Below are 16,191 nucleotides of genomic sequence, written 5' to 3'. Positions count from 1 at the left end.
CAATGTATTGTTGGCTTTTGCTACAAATATACCCCAGCGACTTAAGACTGCTTTTGTGGTCTAGGGTCACATATGCACTATGCAAATTAAATTATGCTTTTTAAGTTAATCATGTTATTTTTTTATGGTCCTCTCTCTGCCCGGTTCTCTTTCTTTCTGTTTGGATTTAATTTGCTTTATTAATACTTTTGTGAAGAGATCACTTGCTACTTTTTCTCCAATGGGGGAATTCTTGTTATTTTCTCTTATCTTTTTCCTCTCTCCTCTGTCTCTTTCTCTCTGTCTCTGAGGAACCGTAGGCTGTGTAGTTACTGTATGAACATCTCTGAGTCTCAGGAGAGTTTTTCCTTTCTGGCAGAACGCTCAAACCTGACTGAATCCCACGTGAGGCTTGAGGAAATCTCTAAATCATTCACCTGTTTTTGTTTTGCTCCTTCTCCAGAGGAGGATTTTTATTGCTCAGCAGTTGCTCTTTCGCAGCTCAGGAGACTTAAGGGAGTTCACAGTTATGTTTTCTTTACGTATCATCTTTATTTGTGATGTTTTTTCCTTGGGGGGAAATAAAAATAGATGCAAATGAGGCAATCATTGACATACAGTGTGATTATAGAGTTATAAAATGAATGCACTACAAAATCTGTATTTTGGTCTTGGATAATTTTTTAAGCAACTTCTTTTTTGTTGGATTTATCAAATTTAGTGAGAAACGTATCTATATTTCTATAGTTTATGCCAGTGATTTCCAAACTTTTTTGCCAGCCAAACACTTTTTTTTTTAAATAGGCCTATTTATTTGAGATCTCAGTATCTCAGATTTTAAGTTAATATTTAAATAAATTGACAACATATTTGCTTTTTCACAGTTATCTGATGTTGGTTAATGGTCAGATAAACAAATAAAATATTTCAAGCATTAATATAAAGTATACAATGTGTTTTATTTTGATTTTTAAAGTTTTTAATTTTAAAATTCTTATTTTCAATTTTTATTATTTAATTTATTATTAAATTATAGCTCACAAACCCCTGCAGTTCCCTCATTTGCGAATCCCAGTTTGGGAAAACCTGTTTTATGCAAAAGTACATTTCTCGTGTTTTATGGATGTTCAGACATTTTTTACTAGAAAATAAGGCAAAAAATACTAATTAGATTAAAGATTAGATTAGATTAAATAGCTTGATGCTAAATGGTAATGCATTAATGCATGTTGAGATCTCTGACTTTTTATTGGTCTCTTTGGCACTGTTAGTTGTGGCATGCAAGATTACTGGGGTATTTTTTTCAGGAGACACATATGCAGGAAACTTCAAAAGTCAAAAAAGTCTTCAACAGCAAAAGTCTTCATTTGCTCTCCATTTCATCTCACAATGCAAGTTTGAGTTTGAGTGAAAGATCTATTTTTTTCACCTTGCTCATCAAGAGTTCCTCAAAAAGAAGATGGACTAAATCAACTGGTCTCCTGATGCTGTGCTGTCTTGTGGACATCTTGTGATCTCAGCCATCAGACTGACCACAGGAGCTCAGAAATGAACCAACAGCACTGTGAGGTGCGCATAAAATGAGTTAAAATAACCCAAAATACATACCAAAAGACCACTGTACTCTTGTCCCTGAAATACTGCGTGCTCAAACACTGAGACTTTATATTTTACAGAAATAATCTTTTTATTTTTTATTTAGTTTGAGTTAGCTTTCCAAAAGTTTTACCTCATTTCCCCATCTATTTCAATCCGGCTTTCTTTCACAAACACCCACATTCAGTGCCTGCAGAGAAGAATATGGCACATATCCAGCATACTGCTTGTGTTTATAAAGAATGATTGTGAAGAATTAAGTCAAATCAGTGAGAGAAATGGCAAGTGGGAATGAATAAAGTGTCTAAAAATGTGTGCTGAATTGAGATGATTACAGCATAAGTCATGAATTTCACAGTGAGATCATGTTGGCTAAATCTGTTTTGTGTTTCTTCATCCAGTGTTTCAGCATGACTTATGGTACTGGCATCTGTTCAGACATTACATGTTCATAGTGAACCCCTCGAGAGGGAACACACCCGTGAGGGGCGGAGCCTAGACTAATTAACACCAGACTACCTCGACGCTGAACGCTAACTCTTTTGTTTTACAACTTTCTTTTGTTTTTGTAGTATTCCTCTCCTTTGTGATTAAATTGGTGTTTCCAATGCAAACTCAGGCTATTTTATTCTATTCTATTCTATTCTATTCATGTATATTTGTTTGTTTCGTATTTTTTCATATGAAACATAAATTTCTAGGCAGGTCCGGGATGATTTATGCTGCTTAGTTTTGGTTTGGAAATAGTTGATGCTGGTTAGTATTGTTTTGGCACTAGTTCGGGCTAATTTAGTGCTGGTTAGAACTGGTCTGATGCTTGTCTAACTGGTGCTAACCAGCCTAGCCATGTTGTTCACCAGCAAAACATGAACCTGTTAAACCATCATGGATGGCTAAGATGCTTTGCTGAAAGCAAAAAAGCAAGAGGTTCTTGTTGATAAGCTGTTGTGATTTTGCTGGTTTGGTACTAGTTATGGCTGGTTAGTGCTGGTCAAGCCGGAGGATGAGCAAAGCCATTCTGTTCAAAGTAAAACAGTATGTTCTTCTTCATCAAGCTGGTTGACGTTCTGGCTAAATCAGTAAAGCAAAAGGTTCTCGCTGGCTTAGCTGGTCAGTTAATGTTTAATTTGGCTGGTTTGGAAGTTTGGTGACTGGTTTATGCTGGTTAGAGCTAATCTGGAGGTGGTTCATTCTATGCTATAGTTGAGTAGAAATAGTTTGGTGCTTGTTATGGCTGGTTAGTGCTGGTCAGAGGGTTATTACTAGTTAAGCTGGTCAGGTAATGTGATTTTGGTGCTTGGTAGCTAGTTTATGCTGGTTAGTACTAAGAATGATTTGGTTCATTCTGGTTAAAGGTTAAGTAATACTAGTTTGGTGTTAGTAATGGCTAGTTAGTGCTGGTCAAGCTGGTTGATTTTCTGGTTAAATCAGTAAAAAGAGAGGGTTCTTGCTGGGTAAGCTGGTCAGCTAATGTGCTTTTGGGGCTTGGTGGCTGGTTTATGCAGGTTAGTTCTAATCTGGAACTAGTGCTGGTCAAGATGGAGGACAAACAAAACCATGCTGTTCCACAGCAAAACAGCATAGTCAGAATATTCTGGTTAAATCAGCAAAGCAGAATGTTCTTTCTGGTTAAGCTGATCAGCTAATGTGATTTTGCTTATTTAGAAGTTTGGTGGTTGGTTTATGCTGGTTGGTGCTAATCTCTAACTGGTTCATTCTGGATCAGAGTTAAGTAGTAGTGGTTTGGTGCTAGTTGTAGTGCTAGTCAAGCTGGTTGACTTTCTGGTTAAATACATACAGCAAAAGGTTCTTGCTGGTTAAACTGGTCAGTTAATATGATTTTGCTTTCTTAGAAGTTTGGGTGGTTGGTTTATGCTGGTTAGTGCCAATCTTGAGCTGGTTCATTGTGATTTAGAGTTAAGTAGTATTGGTTTGTTGCTAGTTATCGATGGTTAGTGCTGGTCAAGCCAGAGGACAAGCAAAACCATGCTGTCCCACTGCAAAACAGCATAGTCAGAATATTACAGTTAAATCAGTAAAGGCTTTTACTGGTTAAGTCGGTCAGCCAATGTGAATTTTGCTGGTTTAAAAGGATGGTTTATGCTGGTTAGTGCTAATCTTGACCTGGTTCATTCTGGTTTAGAACCGGTTTAGTACTGGTTATGGCTGGTTGATCTGGTGGACGAGCAATGCCATGCTGTCCAACAGCAAAAATCATGGTCTTTCTGTTCAAGCTAGTCGACTTGCTGGTTAAGTCAGTAAAGCAGAAGGTTCGTGCTGGTTAAGCTGGTAAAAAAACTGGTCTTGCTAACAAAGAAATTTCAGCATGCCCATTGTCTGTGTTTACAAAGCTAGATGGGACAATAAGTAGTGTTAAACAATTAATGTATCACTATCAAGCCGTCTTTGTTTTGGTTGTATAGTACCATGTATTTTAAGCTTTTAGCTCAACTAAACTGACCACATTTTCCCTGGTGTAGTCGAGAGATCTTTTGACTCTTAGAAAACCTTGTTACGTTGTGAATCTTGCACAACTCTTGCATAAAATATCATCCTTTCCCTCATTCACCTCAGAGAATAAATGAATGAATAACTAATTTCAGTCTGCTGAATTAAGCGACTCAGTTGAATGGAGCCACAAATGAATGGATGAATGAGTGAGTGAATTGATTGATCTCAAGAGAAAGTCGTACAAAAGTTGAACTCGAAATCAACCGCCCCGTTGCGTATTGTGTTTTTGTGTGCGATGGGGGCCTGGAGATGGAGGGAACCGGAATAATGACAGAGGGGATTGAACATGTTTCTTGATCTCTTTTCACCTATTCTCACTGTGAAATGTCAAATTTGAATTGATTGAAAGGAAAATTACAGCTGTATTATGGGATGTCTTGGGGGGAGGGGTGCTGTTGCCACAGAAACTAGATCACTGCTTCTCAAAGTGCTGTTCTCAGCTAATGAGTAAGCAAAGGTCTCATGTCGAGTGGCCCCAAAAAGTATTTGGACCCTTAAAAATGCCTGAAAGTCAGTGCATTAAATAACAAAATATCAACTCAAATGGCATTTATTTTAAAGAAAAAGGTATACTTATTAAGAACGTTTCACAGACATATTGTCAAGTTTTAAGTGAGGGTAGATGCATCTGTAATTTGACATGAACGGAAATGTGAAGGATGTTCAATTGGTTATATTTTGAGGTTTTAGGTCATGTTTAGGAATATTTTTTGTGTTTTATTGACCAAATCAACACTAAATTGCACTAAATTGCACAACAGTACAACTCATTGAATGGACTGTATTTGTGTACTTGACAGACATGTTTTTATAGTCAAATAAAAAAAAAATGACATTTGAGATAACATATTAAGGCTGGCCAATTATATATTCACTAAATATTCACAGTGATTTGCTGGCCATGTAAAATAATGCAGGATTGTGAATATTGTGATGATTGACGGGTTATTTGACTGCGTTGTTAAACTCATTTCACTCGTTTAAACTTTTGCCAGTAGCAAAAATGGCACTGCAGTTATTTCTAAAATCAATTCAAGCTGTCAATTTCAGTAACTGATATAATAGTTCATTTCCATCATCTCTCAAATGTCCACAGCAGTGCTTTATGTTTTACTTTTCAAAGGAAATGCATATACACGACTACTGTTCAAAAGTTTAAGGTCAGTAAGATTTTTTTTTTGTTTAAATAATTATTTTTATTTAGCAGGGATGCATTAAAATAATGCTAAGTGACAGTAAAGACATCATTTTTTTTTTACAAAAAGGTTCTACTTCAAATAAATTCTGTTCTTTTGAACTTTCTAGTCATCAAAGAATCCTGAAAAAACGTATCAGAGTTTCTACAAAAATATGAATCAACTCTTTTGAACATTGATAATAATCAGAAATGTTTCTTGAGCAGCAAATCAGCATATTAGAATGATTTCTGAAGAATCATGTGACACTGAAGACTGGAGTGATGATGCTGAAATTTCAGCTTTGCATCACAGGAATAAATTACATTTTAACATATATTCAAACAGAAAACAGTTATTTTAAATTGTAATAATATTTCAGAATTTTACAGTTTTTACTGTATTTTTAATCAAATAAAAAGTTTCTGACCCCAAACTTTTGAACGGCCATATTGCAATATTAATTAGGATTAATGTTAATTAAGACAAAAATGACACTTGTGAAATGTGAGTGAACTTTTTGATCTATGAATGCCATCTGTGGTTACTCTGCTAGGACACCTGTGTGACGTTTTTGGTGATTTTTAGTGGATTTATGAAGAAAAAGCGTAGAGAAGAGAAAAGATACAACAGCGTTACAGCACAGATGATACTTGTTTTCTTATTTTTCATCAGACATTTTTAAGCATAGCATCAGTGTTGAAATACTGGAGCTGCTGTGCACATCTGAGGTGCACCAGCCTCAGTTTGGGAACAATTAGAGGAATTTTAACCCTTTCATTACCCGCGTGAGCTCGTCTCACATGCCACACACACACACACACACACACACACACACACTGCCGTCGTGCCCCCAGCAGCCTCCCTCGATTGAGAAAGTTAACAGTTTGTTTTTCACAGGGCTGAATGCTTCACTGCACACATTACTGAAGCCCCTTCATCTCCCCCTTTCCTCAGGACGCAGCCCGTCCGCGAGAGGCTGACTAAAATGATTTCTCTCTCTCTCTCTGTCTGTCTGTTAGGAGTGCATTAAACAGATCTGAAGTCTATCGGATGCGCTCCTCTGGAATGAGCCCTTGCTGACACCTTCCTCCTGGTGAGTGCACTCTTTCTGTCCTCATCTGTCCATCCGTGGACAAAACTATCCACTTCCTGTGAGTCTTTTCATCTTGTTGCACTGTGCTTTCCTTTCTTCTTTTTGTCCTGAGAGCAATTTTGCCCACATGTCTTCCCTCCCCTCGTGTCCATCCCGTATCTTTTCCAATTTCGTCCTCTCTCTCCGCGCTCCATCCCGTCTTCCCTCTCTCTCTCTGTCCCCTCCCTCTCTCCGTGTCTTTGTTGAGGTATGCTGATAAACAGTTTGGCTGTCATCTCCAGACCTCCCCCATTGTGTGTCCAATTTTCTTTGTTCTCTTAGCCTGTGGCGCTGGCCTCTGTGTGTGTGTGTGAGACTGACCACTTCAAGTGTGTGTCTGAATAGACGGAGCTACTATGCAAGAATTTAGCCATATTGTCCATAGTGTTGCAGCATTTTGATTGTTTTTGTGTCTGTCTGTCTCTCAGTTCAGTTCAGTTTCAGTTTCAGTTCAGTTAATCTGTTTTCGTTGTCATTGGAGTTAATCTTGTCATTTCTGGCTGTTTGTTCTTTATATTTCTCATAACTGATTTTAGATTAGTCGTTTTTGTTGGGATAATTCTTTTTTTCATTTCGATACAATCAAATTAGTCTTTGTTGTCAGGACAGTTAATTTTGTTGTTCTGTTTTATCTTTGTGTCCCTATATTGTTTCTCTCCCAACTCTCATTTTAATTCAATTTTATTTTTAATTGAATCATATTCATGTTCATTTTGTTTGTCTTGACAGTAATTTGCACTGCAGATATGGAGAAATAACATTTTAATCTAGTGTGTATACTGTAGAATGTGGATTGCTAAGACCTAATATATATATAAACGTTTGGGGTCAGTATTTTTTTTGAAAGAATTAAATTACATAGATCAAAAGTGACAGTAAAGACAATTATAATGAGACAAAAGGTTTTTATTTCAAATAAATGCTATTATTTTCAACTTTGCATTTATCAAAAAATCTTGAAAAATAAAATGTATCACAGTTTCCACAAAAATATGAAGCAGCACAGCATTAATAATCAAAAATGTTTCTTGAGCAGTAAATCAGCATATTAGAATGATTTCTGAAGATCATGTGACACTGAAGACTGGAGAAAGTATGCTGAAAATTCAGCTTTGATCACAGCAATAAATTAAATTTTACAATATATTCAAATAGAAAACATTTATTTTAAATTGTAATAATATTTCACAATATTACCGTTTTTACTGTATTTTTGATCAAATAAATGCAGGTTTGGTGAGCATAAGAAACTTATTTTAAAAACATTAGCACTTTTGAATGGTATAGTTTCTTTATATGAATTTAAATTGATAAAAAATATATAATTAATTTTGCAGCATTTATTAATTTTTGGTTAATGATAATTTATAAATGATTCTTTATTGTTTATTAATTTATTAATTATTTTAATGTTAAACTATTAGTGCTGTCAAACGATTAATCGCGATTAATCGCATCCAAAATAAACTTTTTTGTTTACGTAATATATGTATGTGTACTTTGTATATTTATTATGTATATTACACACACATACAGTATATATTTAGAAAATATTTACATGTATATACATTTATATATTATATTCTTATATTTTATAATATATATATAAATATATTTAATATATAAACATAACATATTTTTCTTAAATATATACATGCATGTGTTTGTATTTATATATACAAAATAAATATACACAACACACACACATATATTATGTAAACAAAAACTTTTATTTTGGATGCGATTAATTGCGATTAATCATTTGACAGCACTATAAACGATATAAAATGTATTGTTAAAAAGTTAAATGCTAGTATATGTAGAAATTAACCATGTTCATTAAATGCTGTAAAAGTAATGTTCATTGCTGGATAAAGCCCACTATTGCATTAACTAGCATGAATTAATGTAGAAAGTTTTTACAGAAAAAGAAAGTCTGAAAGAAAGACTTTTTTTTTTGTTTTGTTTTGAAAAGTCTATGAAATGCTATAAATATAAATAGTGTGGCTGTTGGATGCATTTCATAACAGAATGAATTGCTAACAGAAAACCTAAACAACCACGCTAATGAAAATTCATGCATCTGCAACTTCGAGTCTAAGTGCATGTTGTCCATTATTCAGGGCCAGCCGTCGATGTGCAACAATTCATAAACAAATATGCAAATTTACAGCTGTGAGCTGTGTGTTTTGTATCAAGCTCATATAACGTTCATTTAAACATTCTTTTATATCTCTTTTATATCTGCTTGAATATATTAAATTATTAATACTCTGCTAAGACAGATGCGTCTGTCACAAACCTGACGTTGTCAGTGACACAAAGAGAAAGAGAGATGGACAGAGAAAGGGAGAATGAGTGAAACGTGAATGGCGTGAGGATGGACACAATAAAAGGCCGGTCTTGTTGCCGTGCTGTTTAAGATTCGGGTCCGTGGTCAGGGCTGAGTGAAAGTGCTCAGCTTTGGCGGATGACCACGTGCTCGCTCAGAGCGCCCGTAAAGCTCAACGGACTTCATTCACGTGCTAAAGAGCCCCTGCTTTGACAGATAGTTGGCCGGTCGCACAGAGAAGGCTTTCACGCAGAGACAGTGAAGGAGTGGAAGGTTTAGGGGGGAAAAAATAGCAAACAAGGACGCATCTGAAAAGGCAAACACTTTCAGAAATATAACAAATATCCGTGGAACTGCTCATTTATTGGCTGAGTCTCACCGTACATCTATCTCAGGACGCTCAGGTTGGCGTTGGCTCTCGGCGGCAGAGGCTGCTGGCCCGTCTTAGTGCCCTAACTAGGGTAGTGCACGGAACTCCAGCTGCGTGAATGGGAATACAGTTCGTTCAGGGTCTCTTTTAAGAGATAAAGGTTTCGGTTGTGTGACCCCTTTCAGCGTTTAGAGAAATGTTGGGGATTGAGGGTGGCTGGGGTCTCATGGGCAAAAACTTGTTCTCTGTGGGCAATGTTTTGTTGAGAAGTTTATCTGGTATTTTTGTGAGTGAATCTAGCTGCGAGAATTAGCTTAAATTACATGCACTCTGCAAATGATGTGCATCTACAAGACAGAAGGTCTTCATCCTGTGCACATCTTGTTTTCTGTCATGTTTGACGTGTGCAATCACAGACTACGGACTTCATTCATGAAATGCACACAGAACGAATTTCTCTGTAAATCATCCGTAAAGCATTCTTTGGAAATTGTTGCACTGAATGGAATGTGACAATTTATGTAAAGATGGTTTTACAGATGATTCATACAGAAAATTTGTGCTTGCATTTCACGAATGAGGCTGTAGATGCATTGATTAGAAGAACAACATGGCAACAAACAACATGGTCTTACAGTTTTGAGGCTCTTCAGATGATAAATCATACACACATTTACTCCCACAATATTATTGGCTGTAACTGTGCGCGCACCTCATGCAATTTGCGAAAACAATCCTAAATAAGTATTTGTTTTTCCTGTATTTTACAGCGTATTAGTGATAAGAGACCTCTTTCAAAAACGTCTTAATGTTGGTGTATATGTGTGTGTGTGTGTGTATATATATATATATATATATATATTTATACACACATACTTCAGTAGTTTGTAGTAATTTTATTTTTACAGCATTTATTAATCTTGGTTAATGATCATTTATATATGATTCTTTATGGTTTATAAATATAATTTATAAATTCATCACTTCATATTGATTCATTGACTAATGTAAACATATACAACATTTATTGTTAGAAAAACAATTAACATTAACCAATTTTGTAAATGCTGTAAAAGTAATGTTCATTGTTGGGCGATGTTAGGCTAATTAACTTCAATTGCATGCACTCTGCAAATGAAATATTGTGACGATGTCATCACAAAAATAAATAAATTAGCATCTATTCAATTCTTTTGAATCCATTACTCATTCAATATTAGAAATATCTTTCATCATCAGTAATATGTTAACAGTAAGTATTAATCATCATTCATTCTCATCATTCATGTTAACCCAATCAGAACACTAAATGCATGTAGCATTAGTAAATATTTCTGTAGTTCCAGTCATCTGGGTGGTTACGGTACGAGTTCCGCCCTCGGATGTACCTTTATTAGTTGATGACGTCCGTTTTGGTAGGATGGCGGTGGCCAAGCGGCAAGCAGTATCTCGAGAAGCTCTGAAGATTCACGCGGCGTTTCTGTTGTTTTACCGCGTTGAAAGTTAAGTCCGTCGGCGATTATAGCGATCCAACAACTTCACATTTGCTGGATTACTAATCACTTCATCACACTTTGCTGGATGCCAAGTAGATTGTTGTTTAAACGCTGCAAGGATGCCGTTGAGCAAGTGTGTATTTTGACATGGACTGACGGATCGGGAGTCTGAAAACTATCAATCTCAACGCTTAAGGAGTCACAGAGTCACGGAATTGAATCGGACTTTCTGGAAAACGAGGTTGTGAGTAAAATACAGCGGCTGTGGATACTGTTGACGGTTGACTGATAATATTAGTATTACTTTTTTTGTGTGTGTGTGCCACTTTGACTATTGGGAGTTCATTTGTGCTGATGATTATATCAGAAACTGAACGGAATGTTTTGGGCTTGAATTGATCTATTTTCCTTGGCTGGACTACATTGCTTATGCTATGGACAATTTCTAATGAACTGCTTGCTCTCCTTTTCTGTGCATTTATTATGTTTTGTCTGATTTGATGAACTTTTGAACCTTGAATATACTGATCTGAAAACTGCAAAAGGTGATTTGTGTTCAATGTTATTTTTTATGTTGAAGGTTTTTTTTCCCATTTGTAAAATTTAAGGATTTCCTAACTCACAAATTTCAGGGTATGTGGCTATTTAGTTACACAGGCCTTTGTATGTTTCTTGACTTAGACTGACTTGACTAAGTTTGGTTTGATTAAACGACAGAAACTCTGTCTGGCACCCCAGCATTTAAAAAGAAAATAATTTTTTCAACCAAGAGCAGGAAACGTTACAATATGATGATTTACATTACGATTTACAACAGGGTCTTGCAATGCTTTTAAAAAAGCAAGTTTTGAGGCTTTTCAGATGATATATGATACAGAGAAGTTTTTTCCCCACAATATTATTTTCTATAACTGTGCTCAGACCTTGTGATATTTGCTAAAACAGTCCCTAAAAACAGCTATTTGTCTCTTGCTTAATATTGTCTGGTAGCTTAAGTTTTTAGTGATTCTTTTTTTAATGGAAGAGTTTGAAAGCAAAAAAGATTATTTGATTTAATATTCACAATAAGACTCGAAATGTGCATTAGAAAGTCTCTTGGAGAAAAGTCCCAAAAACAGGGGCCAAATGTACTGTTAATAAGAAATAATTTTCTGTATTTTCTGAATCATGCATTGCATTGTGTTGTGTTTTAGGGTATATGAAGGAGAGTTCAATTTTGACTTTAAATTAAAGTTACCCAAAGTAGGGGCAGAAGTTATTACATTTAATGAAGGATTATGAAGATAAATATTTTTTCTTTGAAATAATGTGTACCAATGAATCACTCGCAGTGCAGGAATTAAATAGGGTCCATTTGATTTCACATAGACTTTAACTAGCTTAATAACTACTAGACTTTCTCGCTCAACTTGAAAGGTAATGTGACCAGCTCGGTTCTTCTGTAACATCTGGACTAAACTGATGGCTCCAGCTGTCTGGACTTTCCTGAGTTCATCTTGAAACGCTTCCTGCAATCCCAGCTGCTCATTATCACTTCTCTTGTCTTTCTTTCGTCCCTAAGTATGTAGAAACTAATGTTGTGTTTACTTTACATCACGTACAGTGGAAGGCAAGGCACAGAAATGTGAAAACATGTTTTTTCCTTTAAAGAGCTAATTCCATTTAAAAATATGTGTTGGTTTGCTATAAAGTTCGGTTTGTAACAGTAAGAGTACTTTTCTAGGCAGATGAACATCTAGTTATTATACATTACAGAGTTTGATTCGTTTAAACAGTTCTTTGTGGACAGTTATTCTGCTGTTCAAATGTTTGAGATTTTTTGAAAGAAATTAATACTTTTATTTAGCATGCATTAAATTGAACAAAAGTGATGATAAAGATGTTTATAATGTAACAAAAGATTTGTGTTTCTAATAAATGCTGTTCTTTTGAACTTTCTATTCATCAAAGTATCCTGGAAAAAAATATTTGATATATTATATATGTACATATCACAGTTTCCACCAAAATGTGAAGCAGCACAACTGTTTTTGACATTGGTAATAATCAGAAATGTTTCTTGAGCAGCAAATCAGCATATTAGAATGATTTCTGAAGGATCATGTGACACTGAAGACTGGAGTAATGATGCTGAAAAAATGGCATCTTATTATAATTTAACAGAAAATTTAAATAATATTTTGCAATATTACTGTATTTGTCTTTTCTGTACTGTACAGTCTTTGAGCATATTTGTGTAAAACTGCGTAAAAAAGCGTATTGATTGTACATGGTGATGACAGGAGATTAAAGTTTGGAAATAATTTAGCACCAAACATAATGGCAAATGTGACAAGTTTTTATGCACGCTATTGGTTGGTTGCACAAACAGTTAGTCTTGTTGCTATACTTTGAAACAATCTGTATTTAAAAATGTTTTGTTCAGTTTTTGTTCCTATACACAAATTGAGAGAAATCATGATTATTTTCTATGGTAATTAACAACATGGTGTCAGTAGATTTGAAATTGTATCGATCATAACTTTGCTTTAAAAATATTTGGCTCTTTCACACACACAGAGGCGGAGAGTAGTGAAGTATTTTTACTTTACTCAAGTACATTTAAAATGATCTGTAGTTTATCAGAGTGTTTTTCTTTGGAAAACATTTACTTCACTACATTCCAAAGCATAAAGTCTTACTTTTTACTGCACTACATTTCATAAATAAAAGTTTACACGTCAGCAGTGTGGAAACATTTAAAACTGTCCGAGAAAGACGCAAAAATCATTGCAAGCACCGACAGCGAGAGACTGTTTAGTACTGCATCGCATGTCTGCATTGAGAAGAGGAAGGGGTGATTGTTGCTGGTTACTGTTTGATTGAAATTGAAACAATTAGTAAATAAACTGCAGAACGTTATGTTGTCTAATACACGCGCGCATTGCATGTATTCTGACAGCGCTGCACGAACTCGCAGCAGATCTGCTTGTTAACAGGTTCAAAGTCCAAAGCGCGAGGAAAATCTGCGCTGATACAGTTGTCAGTTGCTCAGTCACATTTTTATCTAATGTAATTAAGTATTAAATGATATTTAATATGAAACGTAGTGAAAAAAAAAGTGCAATATTATGCTTTGGAATGATGTGAAGTAAAGTTTTCTAAAGAAAAACACTCTGATAAAGTACTGACACTTGAAAAGTACTTTTACAGCAGAGTAAAAATACTTCACTACTGTCCTCCTCTGCACACACAAACACCTTAGCTGTCATTTTGGGCTCAAAGCATGCACTTTGAACCCTGTCTTGCGACACTGCTTTAGAGGGAACCATGGGCGTCCAGGGCAGGAAGTGCCAGTGCAGTTTGTAATTCCACATAAAGGCCTTTAAATCTCTCCGTCTGGGTTAGACTGCACTGACGAGACGACAGCGTGTTACTGCAGAGAGCTGCAGGACGCCAAACAGCTCCTGCCCTCAGAGTCACAACCTTTACACAGACACAGCGCAGGGCTTCACTTTCTGCTTTACTGAGCTTTGGTGTGAGAGAGAAAGTGGTTCAGTCATTTTGGTCTCTCATCAGGTATTAAAGAGATATTTTGGTGCAGAACCTACATGAGAACAGAAGTGAGAGGAGAGAAATTGAGGTGGAAAGCCTCTGTAAAGGTCTCTGCACACTGAGTCCGAATGTTTGTCCGAAATTTTCGCACGTTGAAAAATAAATATGACCTCACGTTGTGTCAATCACGTTTACACACTGCCTCCGAAACTTTCGTCCGTCATAAAAAAATTCATTTTGATAGGAAAGGGTGACGAATACGAAAAAATGCATACGAAAATTTCGGACTCCGTGTGCAAGGACCTTAAAAGTGGGAGAGGATAAATTTTATTATATGAGAGAGAATCTGAATTTCAGTAAATGAAAAGAAAGAGATTTGAAATTGTTCAAAAAATTTTTTGGACAGCTGAATATAATGTAATAGAAAGCTATATGTGAAGTTTGTTTACCATTCAAAAGTTTTGGGTCAGTAAGATTTTTTATGTTTTATTGATTTGTGCTCACCAAACAGACAGTAAAACCAAAAAATATTGTGAAATATTATTACAATTTAAAACAACTGTTTTCTGTTTGAATATATATTAAACTGTAATTTATTTCTGGGACGCAAAAATTTTCAGCATCATTACTCCAGTCTTCAGTGTCACATGATCCTTCAGAAGTCATTTTAATATGCTGATTTGCTAAACATGAAACATTTTTTATTATTAATGTTGAAAACAGTAGTGCTGTTTCATATTTTTTGGAAATCGGGAATTTTTTTTTTTTGATGAATAGTGAAAGGTAAATGAAAAGTTCACCAGAATTTATTAGAAATAGAAATCTTTTGGAAGATTTTTAAATGTCTTTACTGTCACTTTTGACCAATTTTAATAAATCCTTATTAATCTCTTTAAAAAAATCTTAATAGATCAGACAGACAGAAACCTGAGTAGAAGTGAAACCACATTTATGATTTTTTAAATATTGTTACAACAAAAGGGGAGACTGTTTAATTCTGATAATCTCATAATCAAGCATTATGTTATGACTGGGATATAGTTACACTTTGAAATGTCTCTATTATATAATAACATTAGTTGATAATCTCATGCTCTCGTAAATCACTGATTGTTTTGGTGGATTTTGTACTACTTTGCAAGTGCAAGAAACAAACTGCCTCTAAACCAGGCGTGACCTCGAGCAATGTCGCAATATTGTGTAGAAACAGCACAGTCTGAAAAATTGAAGTTGCCTTGTGAATTACCCATAAACATCCTTGGAAATCTTGAGTAACTTTAGCACACATTGTTTGAATTGTTCACTCATAGTCTAATCTAGTTAGAAGAGCTGTCAGCCCATTATTAACCTGTACTGACCTCGAGGATATCTGTGTGTTATTGAGCGCATTTGTGCCTGTCAACCATCTTTGACCTTATTTATTCATCCCGTTCTTTCATATCTCCTCTATTAACCCAAAAGGAATCGTTTCAGACGGGCCGTCAGTGGCCCACCTAGTCTGCTCATTGTCTGACCCTGGCCTCCCCTCCGGTGCATTTGTCACTGCCATCATTGGCTTTCATGGTTCTCCATCTCTCTCTCCGTCATCCCTCCATCTCTATGGCCTCTGATGAGTCTGAGAAGGTGGGCATGAATAGACTGAATGTGGGAGTGCTGAGGGTATTAAGGGGGATTTGGGGGATTGAGGGTCTTGCTATTGAGGTGCATTAGACATGGTCGGCGATGAAGTTCAGTGTCACAGCGTCACGCTCCCGGAGCCAAGAAGAAGAGCAACAGTACGCATGCGGCGCTCGCTGCCAGAGAATTCCACTGAAAACTCGATGCATTTCCAAAGAATTCAAATACACACCATTCATACAATTCTACACACCCCCTCCCCTTGCTGTGACTGTTTTTCCTTATTAACTGGATTTTGAGAGTATTGTATAAATGTTGTATGAAGCTGAAGAGTGCAATTTCGGCTCCGATAGTAGTGTCATTAAATGGATCCGTAAAAATAAGTACAGTTTTCAAAAGGGTTTTGTAAACACTCCCCCTGTCTGCTATTGGTGAGACACACAGAT

At 35.8% G+C, this 16,191-nt stretch overlaps 1 protein-coding gene across 1 annotated transcript in view; it reads left to right on the top strand.

Annotated features, from left to right (window-relative positions):
• The window catches only part of LOC107746611 (semaphorin-5B-like), a 64,924-nt gene that overhangs the window by 14,165 nt on the left and 34,568 nt on the right, over positions 1–16,191 (top strand). The window contains exon 2 of the mRNA XM_016560906.1: positions 6,284–6,357. The gene's annotated coding sequence lies outside the window, so the exon portion shown is untranslated. The remainder of the gene's footprint in view (positions 1–6,283; positions 6,358–16,191) is intronic.

The sequence above is a fragment of the Sinocyclocheilus rhinocerous genome, unplaced genomic scaffold (genome assembly GCF_001515625.1).
Source record: "Sinocyclocheilus rhinocerous isolate Xijiao unplaced genomic scaffold, SAMN03320098_v1.1 scaffold588, whole genome shotgun sequence".
Lineage (NCBI taxonomy): Eukaryota > Metazoa > Chordata > Actinopteri > Cypriniformes > Cyprinidae > Sinocyclocheilus > Sinocyclocheilus rhinocerous.
This window is presented reverse-complemented; position numbering and strand designations above follow the sequence as displayed.